At 41.9% G+C, this 21,129-nt stretch overlaps 1 protein-coding gene and 2 non-coding genes across 21 annotated transcripts in view; 2 read left to right on the top strand and 1 right to left on the bottom strand.

Annotated features, from left to right (window-relative positions):
- Positions 1–21,129, bottom strand: part of LOC131692242 (serine/threonine-protein kinase mig-15) — a 250,343-nt gene that overhangs the window by 91,347 nt on the left and 137,867 nt on the right. The window lies entirely within an intron of this gene.
- Trnav-aac (transfer RNA valine (anticodon AAC)) lies at positions 4,791–4,863 on the top strand. The gene has a single exon. It is a non-coding gene; the product is annotated as a tRNA-Val (tRNA).
- Trnav-aac (transfer RNA valine (anticodon AAC)) lies at positions 15,158–15,230 on the top strand. The gene has a single exon. It is a non-coding gene; the product is annotated as a tRNA-Val (tRNA).

Genomic DNA, 21,129 nt, shown 5'->3' with positions numbered 1-21,129 from the left:
TTTTTAGAGACAAAAATAAGTGACGCGGAAAACCGGCCCCGGGGTAAGTTGGCGGTATGTGTGGATACGCCAAAAACTAAGCAATCACATGGAGATACAATTACTTCAAGGGTCCTTTTGGAACGTGCTGAATGTCTTTTCAAGAAAACTGTATATTAACTAACATTTGCTACTATATTTCAGTTTCAATACCCCGGTATTTTGACTTTGACGCGTACTCCCTATTCAAAAGCAAATTTTCGAAATTATTTATGCGATTGGCCGGAATAAATGTCTCCTGCATTAACGAGATTCACAAGAAAAAATTTTCTTACTTTGAAGTGAATTCCAGAAATAAAAAAATGATGGCTTTTTTTACGCAGTAAATAGTATCGCCAACTTACCCCGCGTGCAGCACCGCCAAGTAACCCCAACCGCATATTTTATTAAAAACTATTTTAAAAAAAACTTTTGTTTTTGGATAGATGTAATATCTGTACAGATACTGAAAGCTCTTTTCACGCGCTATCGAAAAATTTATTTAAAATTTAGAAAATTTACTTGGTACGCTCGAAAACACAATATCACCCACAACTTCGCCAAACAAATCGTTTTTTGTTCCAAAAACACATTGGATAATGGGTTTCACATAACTTGAGGTACACAAAAAGAGGTAGCGCTATACATCTAATAGAAACAGAGAAAAAGGGATTCCGCCAACTTACCCCAACCGCCAACTTACCCCAACCGCCAACTAGCCCCGGGCTCCCCTACTCTAGATTAAATTTCAAAAATCGTGACTAAAATCCTGAAATCATGAGCATGAATCACTCTACTCGCGACTAAAATATCGCGATAACGTGAATAGATATTACGAAAATCGCGACTATCATGAACATAAATCCCGTAGAAAAATCCGGTAGTAAACTCATGCATGAAATAACGTGATGAGAAATCATAAAAATCACGAATAAGCCCAGAAATCATGAACAACAACAGTAACCCAACCAAATATTCGAATGTAACGCCATATATTCGGGGCGAACTAGTATTTTGGAAACACCAATAGTTTCATGAATATGTGGTTTATTATCCATATTTCCAGGAACTTGGTCACGCTTTTCGTAAATCGTTCAGTTCACGAAATCGTGCTCTTTTTTCATGAATTTATGAACGGATTTTTTCCGTGTAGGCGGATATTAAGCACACAGAGTCTAATTCGTTTCCAAGGATATGAATGCATCAACTTGTCCCGAGTTAAATAACAGTCGAAATTCCATTAAAAAGAGTTCATATAGCCTATTTAAAATTGTGAGTCGACATTCTGGGACACCTCATAAGATACGTGTTAGTGTGCATCTTATAAAAATGTACTATGCTTCGCCTCCGCTTGATTCATTAAACTGCTAAATATCGCTCGAACCAGATGATAATCATGATTCGAACCCTCCAAAAAGTTATTGGAAAACCTATCGACTTTCTGTTTCTAATTGTCCTACTGGAGCTGTAGAGCTAGATTCTCGGAAGGGCTCCCCGTCAGAATCACTCACTACAATTGCAGACGAGATTGCGCCCACTATAACGCTGCTAAAGGACAATTGCAGCGGGGCGTGGTATTCATTCTGAATGTGGTATTCATTGAGCGGTTCAGGTCTGTGCAGGCGTAGGGATGTCGCGAGCTCGTGTATCATCATGAAGGACATGAGCAGTTGTACGTCAATGTGTTTGATCGCGTGTACGTTTGTATGTCACGTATGCTAACGTATGCTAACGCGTGTTACATTCTATTTTATAACCGTGTACCTTTCGCATATTCGCGTGTATTCTTGGATGATTGCGCGTAGACCGTGAATCTAATATTTAATTTTTGGTGTGCGGCTCAGATGCTAGAAAAAAGTGCGATATTCCATATCACTAGAGTTCCCGGTCATGTCGCAATGGAAGGTGTTGTCCAGTAGATATGAGAGCTTTTTTTAATTGGTTCAATTGAAGGCATGGACCTAAACATCTGGTATCGAGGATAGAAACTTCCGGACGCACCCGATTCATAATCGCGTGACTGCGGGAGATTGTAGATTCACACTTGCGACCGCGTTTGAATGTTTATAAGTGCTGAGAGGTTCATATTATCACCGGTATGTTATCATGTCTGCGAGAATGCGGGTATAGGTTGCGTGGATGATAGCGAAGGTCTCAAGCATTTGTATGTTTGTTTGTCGCGTGTATGTGATTTCACGTGTATAAATTCGATTTTGGTGTTGTTTACTGGATATTAGCGTCATTTTTTTGTTTGACCCATCTGAAGGCATTGGACTCATGCTACTAGAGCCGAGAATGGGGACGAAACCAATTCATGATCGCGCGAATGCGGGCATTTGGAGGTTCACTCTTGAGACCGCGTTTGTGAATTTATAAGTGCTAAACCATTCACTTAGTCACAGGGGTGTTACCCCGTTTGTGAGATCGCGGACGTGGGTGTGCGTGGATGATCGCGAAGGATCGAGCATTTGTATGTTGACGTTTTTGTCGCGTATGCAGTGTGTATGTAACATTGTAATTCTCTCTCAGGCATTGTAATTCTCTCTCACTCACGCGAGAAGTAGCTTATCCGATGTGCAACTCTTCCGAGATAAGATGAGTCGCAAAATTCTCCGTCTCCACAAATAGCGTGAGAATGTTTTTCCGGATAAAATTTATTTGACTTTTTCCTTCTCACCGGAGAAGGTGATAAAATTTTAATTTCGTGGAAATCAATTAAAACTTCGAAAAAATACATTTAATTACAAAGAAAAGCGGCAAAAAAGCATGATAGACTTGTTTTTTCGTGTTTTGGAATAACGACAACAAAGCAGCGAACGCAAAAAGGATACCGTGATAAACTCATTCACTCATTCTCCGGCTGTTTTATTTATCCGGAGAAGTTGTGTGAGTGCCAATAACTTTTCGTGTGAAAATGTGAGTTTTTACTGTCGCAGTAGCAAACTATCCGGGCGCATTTACTCATATGAGCGATAAATGCAATGTCTGGCGTGGATACATTATTTTTATAGGCGTGTGGCCAATCGCATGTTCGCGTTTTATTGAATGATCACGCGTGGACCGTAAATATACTTAGTTTTTAGTGTATGGTTCAGTTGCTAGAAGAAAGTGGGTTCTCCCATTTCACTAGAATTCCCGGCAATGTCGCCATGGAGCGTGTCATGGCGACAATGCCGGGAATGTCTAGTCATTGTGCATTATTTTGGGTAATAAAGGTCGCCAAATTAACTGCTAAATTTGATCACAATGTATCTTAACTAAAACGAAAATAATCGTATCCCAAGTTTCAATGTGATATAATCACTGTAATACTGCTTTGATGGAAAAGCCCCCGGACCACATCAAGGTACAGTATCATGCCGAGTGCTTATTGGAAAACCTATCGCCTTATCAGAATAATGCGTTTTCGTCAAAATAGCTGATCATCCAAGAAATTAAGACCTGAGTCGCAGTTCCAATATTCAAAAGCTTTCAGCTTATCCACGTACACGCGGAAACCATCTTTTGACTGATAAGACCTCACTCAACATGCCAATGACACTCGAGTAGCTTTTCGATCTCTGTCAGTAGAAAAAAAGCCACAAGAGCAAGCGGAACTTCCCAGCAATTATGGAACTTTAACACCGCGCACTAATGAAAGCGAAAGGAGCAAGTACTGCACGTGTATTCAATTTTCTCGGTTTATTCGGCTCGGTTGCGAAACCATTATGAACAGGTAGGTAGGGGGATACCTTTGCAGGATGAAGCGTAGATTCGCCGAAACTAATCTAAAACTGACTAATCATCTTCCCGCGCTGCAAAAATAGTGTACCAGCCGCCGCACCATAGGATAACGTAACTGGCATAAGTTATAATTATTGCTCTATTATTCCATTGACTAAATGGTAATATAAAATTTCACTTTTCTTTTCAACCGCCCCTTAGCCTATCGCTAGCCAACCATTTGGCGTTTATTCGTACACCAGACGCCATAAGACAGCTGGTACAGCACCAGCTGCTCCCTCTCGGAAAGTTAGCTTTCGACTACCGACGACGACGATGGGGTATGGAAGATAAGCAAGCACTTCTCCGGCAGCGCCGGGTTAATAAAAACTTCGCAATCAAGCTCGCGTAACCAAAGCAGACAAACAAGTGCAACGTGGGAACGTTAGTTATTGATAATGGATGAAAGAAGTTAGGAGACAATGGGCAAATAATGGTGAATTAACTTTACAGTCCCGTAAATGGATTGTAAAGTGCAGGGGAATTTGCATCTGGTTCATTTGGTTGAACTATCTGGGCAGTACTTTTGTGAACTTTAGTAATTCCAGTTGGTTTTCATTGGCAGTACCAGTTTATTATAATGTCGAGCTAGAAGAAATCAAAGCCTTGACACTACCGTCTTTATGCAGGATCCTTCTATTGTATGCTCTATTGCCTTTGCAGGATATTGTTCTCTTTGCTTGGCAGTAAATGTTCTCTGTTACCTCCAAAAATGAACACAGGATATTTGAAGAAATTAAATAAATAATACAGTGGAGCAAATGTTTACCAAGTTGGCAATTGCAACTTATGTTGAATGTAGGCCCACTCTACTGCATCAACTGCAGTTCTATCAATAGCAAAATGTGTGGCAAAATGAGCATAAAGCAAAACATGCGAAAACATTACCAACTTGGCTGGCAATGAGCTTGAAATGAAATACAAAAATAACTGCTAACAATTTTCCTCCTGATATCAAAACACGTACTCGACTCAGTGTGTTGCAATCCACTGCCTCGAACACCACGCAAGTTTCCGTGGTGTAGTGGTTATCACATCCGCCTAACACGCGGAAGGCCCCCGGTTCGATCCCGGGCGGAAACAGATCTTTTTTATTGCCATCTCTTTCATTTATTTTTTCTTAAATACAACGTGAACAGCAACAACATGAAATTTAAAATTTAATTTTCATCAGGACAAAAATTGAAACTGTCGCTACAAAGTTGAGTTGTTTTGTTATAAAAGGAAAACCTTGGCGGCGGCGGCAGTTGGTTGATTCAAAGCGAAGAGAACAAAACCAGAGCTGCGACAACGATCCTTTTTCATTTGTAAATAACGAAAATAATGTTATTGCACAGTAGCAATAGTGAAGTAAGTTTAAAAATGTATGCTCTCGCTGCTGAAGTATTTGGTTCTTCGGAAGCCCCGGTTTTCTATATGGTAGAGGTAGCTTATATACAATAAGAATTCGTTTGCATAGCAAGTAGTGAAATGACAAGACGTTACTATTGCGGTTTATGTTTTCCTAATACACTGTTGTGGTAAAGCAAGTAAAAATCCAACGGGGAAAAATGGAGGTCAATTCGCTTGTAAGTAAGAACACACATCCACCAACCAATCATGAAGACATCCGTACCAACGAGAATGGACCATGCTGGACGAAGGCCACAGGCCCAATGCCTATCCGTCCCATTACAGTAAAAATATACTTCTGCCTGTTCCTAACTCTTTGAAACCACCCATTTGATCAGAGCACTTATTTGTTGATAACTAACGTATGCGGAATGGAATTTGGACAACGCTTCCGGTATTAAATCAAAAATGCAACCCAGCGCAAGGCACCATACTAAACGTCATACTCTAGGCACATTTATTTTAAACATCCAGTGTTAATTTCGACCCGCTAGGAGATACCATGTAAACAATATGGCAGCGAACGCCCACTCTGGAACCCAGCCACCATGCCAAAAAAAAAATTTTGGTTCTATGGAGGGTTATGGCATACCTTTTGTACAAAAGGCTGATAACCCTCCAAATGTACAACTGCGTTTAATTGAGAATTTTTGTGATATTTTGAAGCGAAGAGTATAGGCCAATAATTTTCGACCTAAAACTAACAAACATGATAATCAAAATTAAGAAAATGCCAACATCAATTTTTCGGCTCCTCTGTCAAAATTTCCTGGCAACTATCGTAAATCTTCTCGAACGGGCTCACTTTGTACATTAAGTTAATAAGCTGACAAATGTTCTCATAAAGAGAACATTAAAAAAATATTTTACTACCAAAAAATTGCATTTATAATTTTGTCCACATACGTTAGTAACATTCCACATACGTTAGTAACATCAGCCGCTATCCTACTCATACCAAACAATACGTATTTCCCCTGCATACTTAACTCCTCGGCATCAATTCCTTATCAAACTGAACAAAAAACTTAATATAGATTGTGCAGAGACCTATCAGTTTCATTATTTGATGACATCAAAAGAGCACACACACCCATGAAAAGAAGGACTGACATGTAATTAAGTGTCACATCTTATTCAAAGTTATGAAGAATAGTTTACCTATTACATGCTGTGATGGCTGGAAAAATAGATAAGTGACTCCTCCCAAGTCTAAAACAAATTGTACAGAAAAATAAATAATTGCTTTTGAAAATTTACGACTTCAACCATCAATTCAACTTTTTAAATTTACATTGGAGGAATTCCATGTGAAAGTGGCCGACCAAAAATGACCGATTCGAACAGTACTTTGCAGTTATGTTCGGTTTATTAATCTCCATGATTTCCTCTGGTAATTAGAATATTTTGACACAAGAGCCAATTTTGCCTTTCTTATATAGAAAGCTTATGCAATCACTCTAAAAATCGTCATCAAAATCCCGGCGCGGAGGGCCGAGTGTCAAATGCCTTTCGACTCAGTTCGTCGAGCTCGAAAAATGACTGTGTGTGTGGATGTGTGTATGTGGAAAAAATGCCACATCTGTTTCTCAGAGATGGCTGGACTGAGTTGCACAAACTTAGTCTCAAATGAAAGGTACCTTCTCATTGGCTGCTATTGAATTTTTTATTGATTGGGCTTCCGGTTCCGGAGTTACAGGTTGAAGAGTGCGGCCACACATCAAATTCCCATATAAACTGAACTGAAAAATGCTCAAAGGGGAGAGTAAAGGAAAATTTCAAAATCGAATTTGTATTTCTGATGCAAAATGTCTTTAAAATGTATGAAACGTCGAGATTTGATGTAACATCGAAAAAAATTTTTGGCGAAAATTCGAAACATCGAAGACTTTTTTGGATTTTGGCACATTTTTGCCGTTCTCATATAGAAAGGTTATGCTATCGCTCTAAAAATCGTCAACTTAATACCGGCCAATTTTTGTTTGCCTGTATAGGCGTAGGTAGGGGTATGCAGTGAGGGGTTGCTACTTTAAAATTGAAACTAGTTTAAAATTTTTTAACAAGTTAAAATTTTCGGTAGGGTCCGGACCCCCCCCCCCCCCCCCCAGATACTCCTCCTTGATCCGCCGCTGGTATCAAGCGATGTTTCAGTGTCGACACATATCATCTCAAGCTCGTGGCTTTCAATCCATTGTATGTATGTGCAATTCGTACTGAATATGTAATATACATTTCCACCATTATATTGAACATAATCGTAGTTTGGACAAATGAGAAAGGCACAATTACACCACTAGGTGGTTTAAAACAGTTTTTCTGAATAGGCGTAGAAATATTTGCATACCCCATTTACAAAACAAAACAAAAATTCGAGTGCCACATGTTACAACAAAATTATCTCAGAAAAGTTACAGGGAATGAAAGCTTTGACACGATGAAAATATACACTGAAAAAAATTGTTACATTTTTCCCTTAAACAAAAATTTATGTTAAAAAATTAAATTGCAAAAAAGCCATTTATTTTATTTTCTATCTTTCGTCAACAAAAATTTAAGGAGAAAGGAAACATTTTAAATGTAAATAATAAATAAAATAATAACGTCGTTCACCTGTCGTTTGATTCAATTAAACATATGCAACACTACCGACTGTCGGCTATCCGGAGCTGAAGCTGCTTTTTAATAAACCGAGCATTTCCAAATTAATTAAAAAACGATAAATCTATCATAAATTCTCGGCAGTCGGCTGCCCAGAGCAATAAGCACATAATAACACTACTGAAAGTTGCATAGATCGTATCACTCATCAAGGTGAATCCAGATTTGTGTAACTATTTATCCCATCCTACTAACAAAAACTCCTTCCCGTTGCAAACGTGGAAATGCAGAGGTATACATGGTCTCCATAACAACGTTTGTTACACTAACATTCCTTCCCTTCCCCGATGATTGCAAGGACGTGGCCCGCGCCGTTATTGGCATTTCATGGTATAGAACTCTCGAAACGTGCACATTGAGAATGGATAGCTACTCCCTGACCCTACCCCAGTGCGCGCATGCGTAGCGATGGTAAATATTCTGTAAAGAAGTTCTCTAGGTCTGGCCAAAAACGTTACTGAATAATCATGGGACTTAATGAAGGGTAAAATACGTTTATTAAAACTCTTCTTTTTATATACTTCCGAATTCACGTCTATTATTTAAATTCTGGTTTACTTGCCACAGAAACAGATCTCTTGCCAAATTATACATTTTTTCGCGAACTTTTTCGCGAAAACCAACTCTTGTCTGTCAGAGACTGTGTCAGTATACATTCATTGAGTTTTATCCACAGCGGAACAGTTTACAAACAAAAACGCTTCAAAAAGTCGTGTATATCCGACCACTATACGCTATCGGATGTATCCCTTTTCTAAATGATCTAGCCTTTAATGTTACGTTCAACCCCAAAAGTTTTAAAATATTTGAACATAGCGTCAGTACAGCCGACATCCAAAAATCGCAAATCATCGAAACTATTTTACCGCATGTTACAAGCAAAAACAACGAATAACAGATTAAATCTACGTGCCTTCGTTAGTGCACACATGCACATTAAAAGGTAAAACACACGTCAGAGATATACGCAAAGTTTGAGATACAAATGCACAGTTCAGTGTATCCAAATATATTGATTGAACACAGTGCAAATTACGAAAGTATTTAGCAAAGTGTGTGAAAAAAATCAACAAGTAATAACATGTCAGGTGACATAATTTAAGGAAATTTAGCTAACTCGCACGGAAATAAATTTGAGTTTTACAGCTCAATACAACTAACAAAGTAGTGGTACAACAAGAACTGGTAATGTATTTTCGGTGAAGAAAAAGCCCGTTCTTAAATTTTTTGACGATGCAGTGTTAGTCTATTTAGTCAATTTCCATACAATAAAGCTATATTTGAACAATGTTACTAAGGGTTCATTGCAAAATATTGGAAATTGGGCGAGAGACAGTGAATTTTCAGGAGGTACCTCGAAAAAATGCGGTGTTGACCATAACTCAAAATCCCCTGAATTTGATTTTGATATTTAGTACAGATCTTCTTAACAGTATTACCCAAATAACTTTGATTTTACAAAATTATTGTTATTTTTATTTTTTTTTATTTCGACTATGTAGTTCTTTTTTTTACATCTTAATCAAGTGAGAGCAAGGATGTGAAGTATACAGATCGGAAAACTAGAAGTGGCAGGATCATTAGAACAGGCTTAATATCTTATGGGCTTAACTTTTGTCTTCTGCTGATGAGGGTCGAGCTTAGGCAGTATAACTACGTATCACTCAAGGTCACCAGCATGTCTCTTGGCAAAGACAGACTTGTTGCTCTTTACTGTGAGAACCGACCTGTTATTATTTTTTTTTCGAGAGTTGTCCTACTGGAGCTGTAGAGCTAGATTCTCGGAAGGGCTCCCTGTCAGAATCACATACTACAATTTGCAGACGAGACAGGCAATGTCGCCCAATAAAACACTGCATTAGGCCAATTGTAGCGGGCCGTGATTCTGAATGTGATATTCATTGTACGGTTTAGGTATGTGCGGGCGTAGGGACTCGCGATCACGTGTATCATCGCGAAGAGCTCGAGCATTTGTAGTTAACGTCTTCGATCGCGTGTGCGTTTGTATGTCTCGTGTGCTAACGTGTATGTAACTTCGCGTGTATAAATTCTATTTTATAACCGCATGCCTTTCGCATATTCACATGTGTTCTTGGATAATCGCGCACGGACCGTGAGTCTAATACTTTATTTTTTGGTGTACTTCTAAGATGCTAAAATAGTGTGAGATCTTCTATATCACTAGAGTGCCCGCTGAAGTCGCCATGGAACGTGTTGTCTAGTGGATATGTGCTTTATTTTTTTTTGTCCTACTGAATGTATGGACCTAAGTTATTAGGACAGAGAGTAATGGTTTCCGGACGTGACCGATTCATGAGCGCGCGAAAACGGACGTTTGTAGGTTCGTGTTTGAGACAGCGTTTGAAACTTCGCAAGCGCTAAAACGTTCTCCTTATTACCAGGGTGTTATTAAGTTTGCACGATCGCGAACGTAGGTGTGCGTTGTTAATCGCGAAGGGCTTAAGCGTTCGTACGTTAACGTGTCTGTCACGTGTGCTCGCGTTCATGTGACTTCGCGTGTACAAGACTGGATTTTGTAACAGTGTGGCATTTTCTATATACGCGTGCGTTCTTGGATGGTCACGCGGACCTTCATTCTGATAGTTAGTTTTTGGTGTACAATTCACATTCTGACAGGGAGTAAGTTACCCCATATCACTAGAGTCCTCGGTCATGTCGCCATGTAACGTGGTGTCCAGTGGATATGAGAGCTTTCTTTTTTTAATTGATTCAATTGAAGGCATGGACATAGTCTGCTGATATCAAGGATAGAATCATCCGGAAGTGACCGATTCATGATCGTGCGAGTGCGGGAGTTTTTAGGTTCACGCTTGAGACCGCGTTTGAAAATTTATAGGAGCTGAGATATTCACTTTATCACTGGGATGCGATCATGTTTACTAGATCGCCGATGTAGATGCTGGGGATGATAGCGAAGGGCTTAAGCATTTGCGTTGCGTTGCGTTGCGTAAGCACGGTATACTTTGTAGATTGCAGACTGATGACTCTCATTTCCAGCCAGACTACTTGAGGAGCATTGTTTGGGAATAACAATTGATCCAGTCCAAGCGAGAATTTCGCCTGAGAGCCACCATTGCGGGCCACGACCATCTTTACCGTAACTTGGGATGAGAAAGGAAGTGTTGATGTGGTACTTACTTAACGGAAGGCCCCGACTCAGTGACACTCCCATAAGTACCACGGATTGGGTAGTGGGTGTGTTGTTAGTCAGGATTCGCTTCAAGCAAGCGATGCGACTGAGAATATACTTTCGTGCATAAGATGTTTGAATAGTTTATTGACTGAAGGATACGTAAATGTTCTAGGCGTTTAAACTCTGGGTAATCGTCTATCGAAATTGTTTCATCGAAAACAACTTGAACTCCGAACAGCCGGCTGTCGGGAGTATTGTCGACAATGTAAAATGGACCGCAAACAATGAGTTTAAAAGTGGTATTGTGGAACATTCATAAATTATGTCACGCAAAGATTACCCAACACTAACTAAGTCTCTGTCATATTACCACGTTATTTTTATCCTTGGTCTAATACGAATCAAATGATTTTAGTTTGTCCTTCATTTTGTAGTAGCACATTAATGCCGCTACTCGCAAAAGTGTTCATGTTCCATGGAATTTCCTATATACATGGCGCAATCGTGCGTAAAACGGCCGATTGCGTCAAAGCACATGACGTGCTTCCCTCCCATTTATGTCACAATTAGTCATATCTCTTCCTCCTAATAGCGTGGCAGAATTTATAAATCGTCCTTAAGCATATTGTGATCCCGTAACTTGAAATTTTCCACCTCGTTCGAGTAAATGCTGCGTTCCTAAACGATATTAATGATGCACGAATCAAACACCCCCCGTTTCCAAATAGTACGTACTTATTCTCAGCTCAGTATAATTAACTGATGAGTTAATGGACTAAAAGTAAACCATTATATATGACCATAATTTTTTTTTATGTTGAAATGATTGCCGCAAATTGGTAATTGGATTTGAATTGATCTTGCGAATTGTCAATTCTCCACCCCCATACATAATTCAATAGTGATACACTCAGACAAGACCATGCGTATTTCCCACACGCATTAAAGACCCAGTGGATTCGTTACCTAGTTGGTCAAATAAACACTAAACAAACAAATAACTTAGTTTGCTCAGTCTAAAGAAATGTCAGCTCGATTAGCATCAACCGGCGGATACGTGTTCCCTTACAATGCCATCAAATGAAAGTACATTTAAAATTACATACGACAAAATATGTGCAATTCAGAATATAACGAAATGAAGATTGCTTAATTATTTGCATTTAAAAAAAAGACCGGAAAAATTAGTTGCATAACCAAGGTGGTTCATTTTCAAAGATAGCACTGCTGATGAATCACTTTATAAAAATAGGTGATAAGGGACGCGGACGAAAATAGCTGACCACCGCCGATAGCGAAGGGCTTAAGCATTTGTATATTAACGTGTTTGTCACGTGTATGTGACTTCGCGTGTATAATTTTGATTTTATAATAATGTAGCGTGTATTCTTATTTGATCGCGCGCGAACCGTGAATCTGATTCTTAATTTTTAGTGTATGGTACAGTAGGTAGTCCGTTTCCCTATGGGGAAACCTGAGTTCCAGGTCATGTCACCATGGATCGTGTTGTTTAGTGAATATGAGCGTCACTTTTTGGATTGGTTCAACTGAAGGCATTAGTCCAGACTGGTAAAACTTTCGGACGTGACCGTTTCATGATCGCGCGAATGGTGGGTTAATATTTGAGACAGCGTTTGGAAGTTTAAAGATGCCACGTTTATTTAACTACCGGGGTGTTTTCATGTAGGCGAAATCGCGGGCGCACGTATATGTGGATTACTGCAACCGCATGGTCGCTCCCGTGACCAGGCCTATGTTATCGCGAAGGCCACGAGCGTTTGTACCTATATGAGCATAGATAGCGTATAGTAGAGATATACTAATAAAAGGAATCATAACATGCCGAATAAAGAAAAAAAAAAGATGCAAAGAGCTTGACTAGAAGTGTATAAATTGAACAATACTATTTTGGTCTACATAAATAATGGAAAAGCAAACTAATAGATGCACAAAAGAAACAGACCAATGAAGTAGAATAGAAATTGCAATGCTGTTAGACTTTCATCATGTTATGCTAGCCGGGAATGGATGACTCACGTGCGTCGGTAAATTTATTTTACCCTAATTTATCCAGCCCGACTTTCCCCAATGAATAGAACCAAATGCTCAGATTGATCACCAGAAGTATTAGTCCCTATTCTATCATATACATCAGTTCTGCATCCATTCCCTGAACCAATTGTCACAAATACTCAGACGAATACATACATAGATAGACATACGACTAGCACATAACAGTTGCACACTAGTACAAAAAGCTACGATTATCACAAAGCTACAACTAATAGGTTTCTACTTATTCTACTTTCTTAAATTAATTTAATTATTAAATTAATTTAATTACTATATGCACGATGACGAAGTCGACCGATAAATGGACACACAATGACTCTTTCCGTGAGCCCCGTCCACGAATACCACCAATAGAACAATATTTGCAAACATGGCATACAGCAAAAGTCAATCTACGTCGATCCGCCACTCGGCCACGCCGCCGCGCATAGACCAGTAGTTTAGCGTTGGTATGCGCAGGTGCAGAGTATGAAAAGACATATAACATAAAAAGGCGCATAAGCCCTCTCAGTTTCCTCGATGCACCACTATCGAGGCGTAATGCAATACCCAAACCCCTAAACCTTGGGGAGGGAATTAGTACATGAATTGAATGTCGTATTTAAATCATGTTCCTAGTAATCAAATCAATTTCTGCAGACTAAATTCGACTGCTGTATTTTGACTCTTTTGATATTTCTAATAGAAATGCCGAAATAACGGTACCCGTATACCGAATTTTCTGCTGTTGCTAAATAAATTGTTTCATTATCATTAAATGCCCTTTTCGGAGTTACCGTATGGGAATCCATACGTTCGAAATTTTTTGAATATTTCAAATTCCGATGTACGTGTACCAATGTTTCGATATTTACATTAGGACACCGAAATAGCAATCTTTCAGAAGATAGTAAAAATTGCAGTACTTCACTTCGGTTATGTCTCGGACATTGCCCACCCATCTTTTTACCGAATTAATTTTAACACCCCCCCCCCCCCATTAAAAGCCTAGATCATATTGATTTTTCATAATAGTGTCTCAATTGTTTTTTCGACTTTTTCTGATGCTACCTCTATACAACTATCTATAAAATTTCTGTAAACTCATATCAAAATTTGAAAAGAATTAAACAGCAAACATCTTATTTGATGCAGATGCATTCATTATCTTTCTGTGGTAGACCTTTTCATATCACATTCCGCACAAGAACGAAACTTGTTGTTGACTGACGCTGCAAAACTTCCCATCAAACTGCAATCGCACAATTCTTGCATCTTGCAATATCTCGTTGTATAAACAAAGAAGGTTTACTACTTGCATCTACTCGCCTTAGCAACGATCAAATTCATGCTGAGTTGTGATCTTAGGGACACCGCTGCCGCAGGGCAAGGAATTCATTTTTGTCGCCCGTCAGCGCGGTCCATTTCTATGAGTCATCCACGGTTCATATGAGAAAAGTGCATGCAGGTGCATAAAATCCGTTCTACTTCGTATAGATGAGTCATCTGAAGCATAGAGAGGCTGGAGTATGCAGTAAAATGTTTGTTTTGTTTGATCTAGCAGTTCAAACTATACATGCTCTGCTCGAAATTTTCCGCGATAATAGTCGCTAGTGCGAAATTCGCTTTTTGCTTGGATGCTATCATTTGAATAATTGGAAATTTATTGACGCTCGCTTTGATTGATGCAGCAATATTGTTGCTTCAGGTCCTATCAGGCGCAACGACTCCACGCCAAATGTAGCTAAATCTAATACACGAAACGCTGCAAAGTCATAAATAACCAAATTAAAACCAAAACTCGTTTGTTTCTGCAGTACGCACTTGCAGTTTGAGAAAAAGCACATAACTGTCACCCATAAATCTTACGTGCAGCCCGCTAATGCTATCTGTTACATATCTACTGCTCAGCGTGTTTCCAACACCCACGCCCTCGCTTCCTAGCGTAGGTAGGTGGTATAGTGTTTGATTGGGTAGAGAGAGAGGGGCGGAAAATTTATGCTGCTCGGGTAAAGCTATAATGCAATCCCCGGAGGGGAAAATCTCATCGAACCGAAAACAGCTGATGAAGAAGTGAAAAATGAACAACTATTCGACGCCAACGGGTGGCTTGTTAATGTGGTTTCCGTGGTGTAGTGGTTATCACATCCGCCTAACACGCGGAAGGCCCCCGGTTCGATCCCGGGCGGAAACAGATACTTTTTTTATTGAACATATTGCAACAATCTCCTCCAAGCGATATTTTAAACGATTTACGATGCGGAAAATATCAAGATTGCTGCTGTTTGTAGAACAGCTTCTGTTTTAGTGGATTATTTATCGACATGGCCTTAATACGATTACCTCTAAATATTTCACCTATAAAATTTTCATTCGTAGCTCCTAATGACACTCCAAGAGCAATCATGTATGGGAACCGTCTTCTATAGTATACCAGGATAAAATAACATGAAAATATTACAGTACAGTATACGAGTCGATTTGAAAGTTTTGGTTGTATGGGGTTAATCAACGATGATGTCAAACGTGGGTAGGTTCCGTTGAGCGATAAAACGTAGGATTTATATCAGCTGAGAATTGGAAACCCCGCTTTCAGGTTTCAATGACTTATTTATTATTTAACGAATTGTTGATATCCTAGTTTTACACGAATCGAATTATTTTGAGGGCTTACACCTAATATTACAAGAGAACCGTGAACATTTAATTTAATAATAATTCTATCCATAGAGACAACAGATATGTTTTAAAAATTTAATATTTTCGGACCTAACCTGCTTGACAGATTAAGTGATCGCTTTTCATCGTCCGTCTTCTGCTGCTGCTGCTGCTATCCATAAAACCAACCAGTATTTCCTAATTTAAAGCATACCTAATCAAAGGTTAATAGTATAAACAGTAAATCCTAAAATAGCACATCTTTCAGCTTCTCGCAGAGAACTTCCAGTCTGTCTCCCGCTGTCTTCCTGTTTTGCAAATACATACCGAAATAAAAATCCAACACGGCCAGCTGTTTCAATTTATATTAATATATTCAACACACATGGCTATGTTAGGCGCAGTCTTGTGTCGGTTGAACACAATCACACGTTCCGAAAAAAAACAACTTTATAGCGTCATTTTAGTATGAGAAAATATTGTTTTGGCGCAGTGAGCATCGGTAGCATTCTTTTACCCCAAGCCTCTTCTAGCGATGCACCGATATATGTACACTGCGCCGTGGCATGGTTGATCGGTTAGTGTAAATTATTGCCAAGACGCCACCCTAAAGTGGTGAACACCGAAAGAGCGAGAGGCTCGATCAGTGCTAATAAACCGTTAAGTCACAAAATGCTGTACGCTCCACGGGGTGACATGCTCGTAGGTAGGTACAGCTACACCGGCAGACGACGGCGTCGAATGAGTGTCTCATGTGCATCCAGCCTTAACAGGCGAACGTGAGGAAATGTGATGCATGGTATAGCAATAGAAAACAGAAAGAGAAATGATTGTTTACAACTAGAATTAAATTTGACTTTTTGAGGAGCGGTTTACTCACGGCAACACATTTTAACCAAATAAAAAGAGCACTGACCTCGGATTTGATTCTATTAAGCAGGATGGAAGAACATTTGAAAAGTGTTTGTATTTCAATAATAAGGACAAATCAAGAAATACGATAACTTTCAGTTTTTACCTAAATTTTTATTTCGTTAGGAAGAACTTCAGAATACTGCATATTGCATTGGACTGGTAAGCCAAACTTTGTTTCGATTTCATTATTTCTCATCAGTTTAATCAGAGCTGCCTTTCTTGTGGGACATCATGCAGGACTAGGTATTTGCTTAGAAATACAAATGTGGGTTCAATCCCAGCCGCGGTCATTGAGATTTTTCTGAGGTGAAAAAATCTGTGGTCACGTCTTCCTCTGGGAAGGGAAGTAAATCTGTTGGTCCCCGGTCTATGTGATGATGGGTGCGATATCTCTATCTGGGTCCAAATAGTGGAGTCACTTCTTTGGTGTCGTAAATCGCGGAAGGAAAGGGAAGGAATGTTAGTCCGATACTTGCTTTGGCTAGAGGCCGTATATACTACAGCGCACTCCACAAGTATCACGGGAGGAGGAGATATTTGTTAGTAAGTATAGAAGTTGGATTCTACATCTTACCGACGATTACCGACGCCAGTGAGGTGACTCTCCACTATCTGGACTAGATATCGATCCATCAACTCATGGACCGGGGATTAAAGGGCTTTACTTCCCTTCCGAAGGAAGACGTGACCACAGAATTTTTTCACCTCAGAAAAATCTCAACGACCTCGGTTGGGATTGAACCCAGACCAACAGAAATAAGTGGCGGTCACGCTTACCACTCAACCACCGGCGCCACCATTATTGTGGTATCATTGTATAACGCATAAACTTGCTAACATGTCAAATTTTGTGAAGTTGTATTCAAAACTAGTTCAATTGACGGTTTTATCTATAGGGCGGGGAAAATTGTCCGTGATTAATGCTTTAGTCGTAACTTTTTAGCCTGTACTTGGGACCCTTCCTCTTTTTTTTTACAATGGAGAAGACCTTTATGTCCTAGCCCAGTACACGTGCTATTGGTAGGGTCCAATCTACCACACGGGGTGCACTGGGGGCGTGTGGGACTCGAATGGTGACCAGCCATTAATACCGACTAAACTCCATTGGGCTCCGCCATCATTCCTCCCAGGAACTACCTCTCGGTATTACTTCTGGGGGGATGGCTGTACTAAATGTACTCATTCACTCTCACTTACGCGTTCATACATCCTGTATGAGGCTTACTTGGGTGCTCTCTCAATCGCACTTTGATTCACTCTCAAACACTCCCACATGAGGCTGACTTGTGTGCTCACCTTACTCGTTCCTTGCTAGGTTTACTTTTGTGCTCGCCCCACCCATACCATGTGAGGCTGACTTGGGTGCTCACCCTATCACCTGATTCACTCTCAATCGTGCCACTCTATTGTACCTTTGTCACTCCCCCTGGCATCCCATGTGGGACATTTTTCTTAGGCCCCACTTCTGACATACTATGCGAGGCTGACTTGTGTGCTCACCTTTTTCATTCCTTGTTAGGCTGACTTTTGTGCTAGCCTCTACCAACCCGTGAGGCTGACTTTTATGCTCACCCTTAACATGCCGTGTGAGACTGACTTGGATGCTCACCCTTTCACTCCTCTGCCACGCCATGAGGCATCGATAGCTAAGTTCCAACATACTACGCTACGACCCTCCCGTCTTGGCATGAGGCAGTCCACTTATACGCCTATACACTCACTCTTCTGTCTTGCTTCGGGGTGGCTGGGTTTACCCCTTACGCGGTTGCCATTCGCTGCGCCAAACTTGCCTCGGCATGAACAGACCATTCACTCCCTTTTTTTGCGCTTGGCCTTTTTCGCTCCAGCTAACCAATCACTAGTTAGCCGTGCCCGTCGTCTGTTGCTCGGTTCGCCAGATTACCTGTAGCCTACTGGCAATCTGGATGGTAGCAGCCGAGACTGCGTTCCACTTCTCCACCGATTGACACATCCGCTGAATAAGGGTATCAGGGGTTGCGTCCCAGCCACAGACGTCAAGCATTGCTCTTCTTTCGACGTCGAACCGATGACATACGAACAGTATGTGTTCGGCAGTTTCATCTACACCTGGGCAGTCCGGGCAGACTGGGACCTCAGCGTGCCCGAACTTGTGGAGGTACTGACGGAAACAGCCATGGCCTGACAGGAATTGTGTCAGGTGGAAGTGAACTTCCCCATGGGGTCTTCCCACCCAGCTCGATATGCTAGGTATCAGCCGGTGGGTCCACCTACCTTTCGAGGAGTTGTCCCACTCACGCTGCCATCTGGCGACCGAGGTCACCCTGGTTCACTCACGGGCTCCCCTATTTCCACGTAGCTCAAAGCACTCCTCATCTTCCCGAATGACCAGCCCGACTGGCATCATGCTCGCTATCACGCAGGATGCATCGTGTGATACCGTGCGGTAGGCAGATATCACTCTGAGGCACATCACGCGGTAGGTGCTCTCCAGTTTCTGTAGGTAACTGGTTACCCTCAGTGCTCTTGACCATGACGGGCCGCCGTACCTGAGGATAGATACGGCAACGCCTGCCAGTAACCTACGTCTACTGGCGCACACCTTTGAGCTGTTGGACATCATTCTCGATAGAGCCGCAACAGCAGTCGACGCTCTCTTGCACGTATAGTCGACATGGCTACCGAAGGTCAGCTTGTCGTCTATAATGACTCCGAGAGACTTCAGACTTCGCTGTGAAGTGATCGCGACTTCTCCCACATGGATAACTGCATGTTGTGCCGACTTGCGGTTGTTGACGATAACTACCTTCGTCTTATGATGAGCGAGCTCCAGGCCTCTCGCGCTCATCCATTCCTCCACCGTGCTAATCGCGTGTTCTGCGGTTAGTTCTACCTCAGGAATTGACTCCCCGTAGACCTCCAAGGTTACGTCGTCGGCAAAGCCGACGATCTTGACCCCAGGAGGGAACTTCAGTCTCAGAACCCCGTCATACATGAGGTTCCATAGCACTGGGCCTAGGATCGAGCCCTGCGGGACTCCGGCGGTAATCGGAACCCTTTTCTGACCGGCATCGGTCTCGTATAGCAGTACGCGGTTTTGGAAGTAACTTTCCAGGATCCGGTACAGACCCACCGGTAGGCTAAGCCGGTGTAACGAGAGCGCGATGGCATCCCAGCTTGCGCTGTTGAATGCGTTCTTCACGTCAAGTGTCACTAACGCACAGTATCGAATACCTCGCCTTTTTCGTTGGATCGCTATCTCGGCAGTATTTATCACTGAGTTGAGAGCGTCCACTGTGGACTTACCCTTCCGAAAGCCAAACTGGTTGCTTGACAGACCGTCCGTACCTTCCGCGTACGGGGTGAGCCTGTTGAGGATGATCCTCTCAAGCAGTTTGCCAGTCGTGTCTATCAGACAGATTGGTCTGTACGCCGATGGGTCGCCTGGCGGCTTCCCGGGCTTCGGCAACAGCACCAGTTTCTGCCTTTTCCATCTATCGGGGAAACGGCACTCGTCAAGGCATCTCTGCATAGCTAGCCTGAACATGTTCGGGTTCGCTATGATCGCTGCCTTGAGAGCGTTGTTTGGAACTCCATCCGGCCCTGGAGCTTTGTTCATTGCTAGGGATTTAGCCACTGCGAGTAGTTCTTCATTCGTCACTGGAGCCACCATTTCGACCGTGCCCGCACTGTCTCGTAGTGCAGGTGGCCAGGGGCTTGTGACTCGAGACGGGAAGAGTACTTCGATAATCGTTGCCAACCGGTCCGGAGACCGTTCTGGGGGTGAGGAGCCCCCTTTGGTCTTGGCCATCACAATCCGGTAGGCGTCACCCCACGGATTCGCGTTGGCACTCTCACACAGGTTGTCGAAACACGCTCTCTTGCTGCTTTTAATAGTCTTGTTAAGGGCTAGTTTCGCAGCTCGAAACACTTCACGGCGGTTCTCTCTTGCATCCTCGGTGCGAGCTCTTTGCATCCTACGTCTAGCTCTGAGGCAGGCTGACCGTACAGCTGCAATCTCGGCACTCCACCAGTATACCGGGCATCTACCGTTTCTTGGCAGTGTTTTTCTCGGCATAGTGGCGTCGCACGCGCGTGATAGAACAGCTACCAGCGCATCCCCGCTTAGACTGTCGGTGTTGGCCTCCAGTCCCAGGGCCGCGGTGAAAGCTTCGCTGTCGAAGTGATTGGACTTCCACCCGCGTACCTGACAGGGATCTCCCGCCCTCGGATGCTGCACACCATAGTTGATCTTAAAGCGGATTGCTAAATGATCGCTATGGGTGTAACCTTCGTCTACCCTCCATTCCATGCCTGGAGCCAGACTCGGGCTGGCAAATGTTAGGTCAATCCACGCCTCCACTCCGTTTCTACGGAATGTACTAGCGGAGCCATTATTAGCTAGCACAGTATCGAGTTTCGCAAGCGCTTCCATTAGCGCTTGACCCCTGCTATTTGTACAGCGGCTGCCCCACTCCACTGCCCAAGAGTTAAAGTCTCCCGCTATTACTACCGGTTTCCGGCCCACTAGGTCCGACGAG

Source organism: Topomyia yanbarensis, chromosome 3, assembly GCF_030247195.1.
Source record: "Topomyia yanbarensis strain Yona2022 chromosome 3, ASM3024719v1, whole genome shotgun sequence".
NCBI lineage: Eukaryota > Metazoa > Arthropoda > Insecta > Diptera > Culicidae > Topomyia > Topomyia yanbarensis.
Note: the sequence above shows the minus strand (reverse complement) of the source record. Positions and strands in the feature narration are given on the sequence as shown.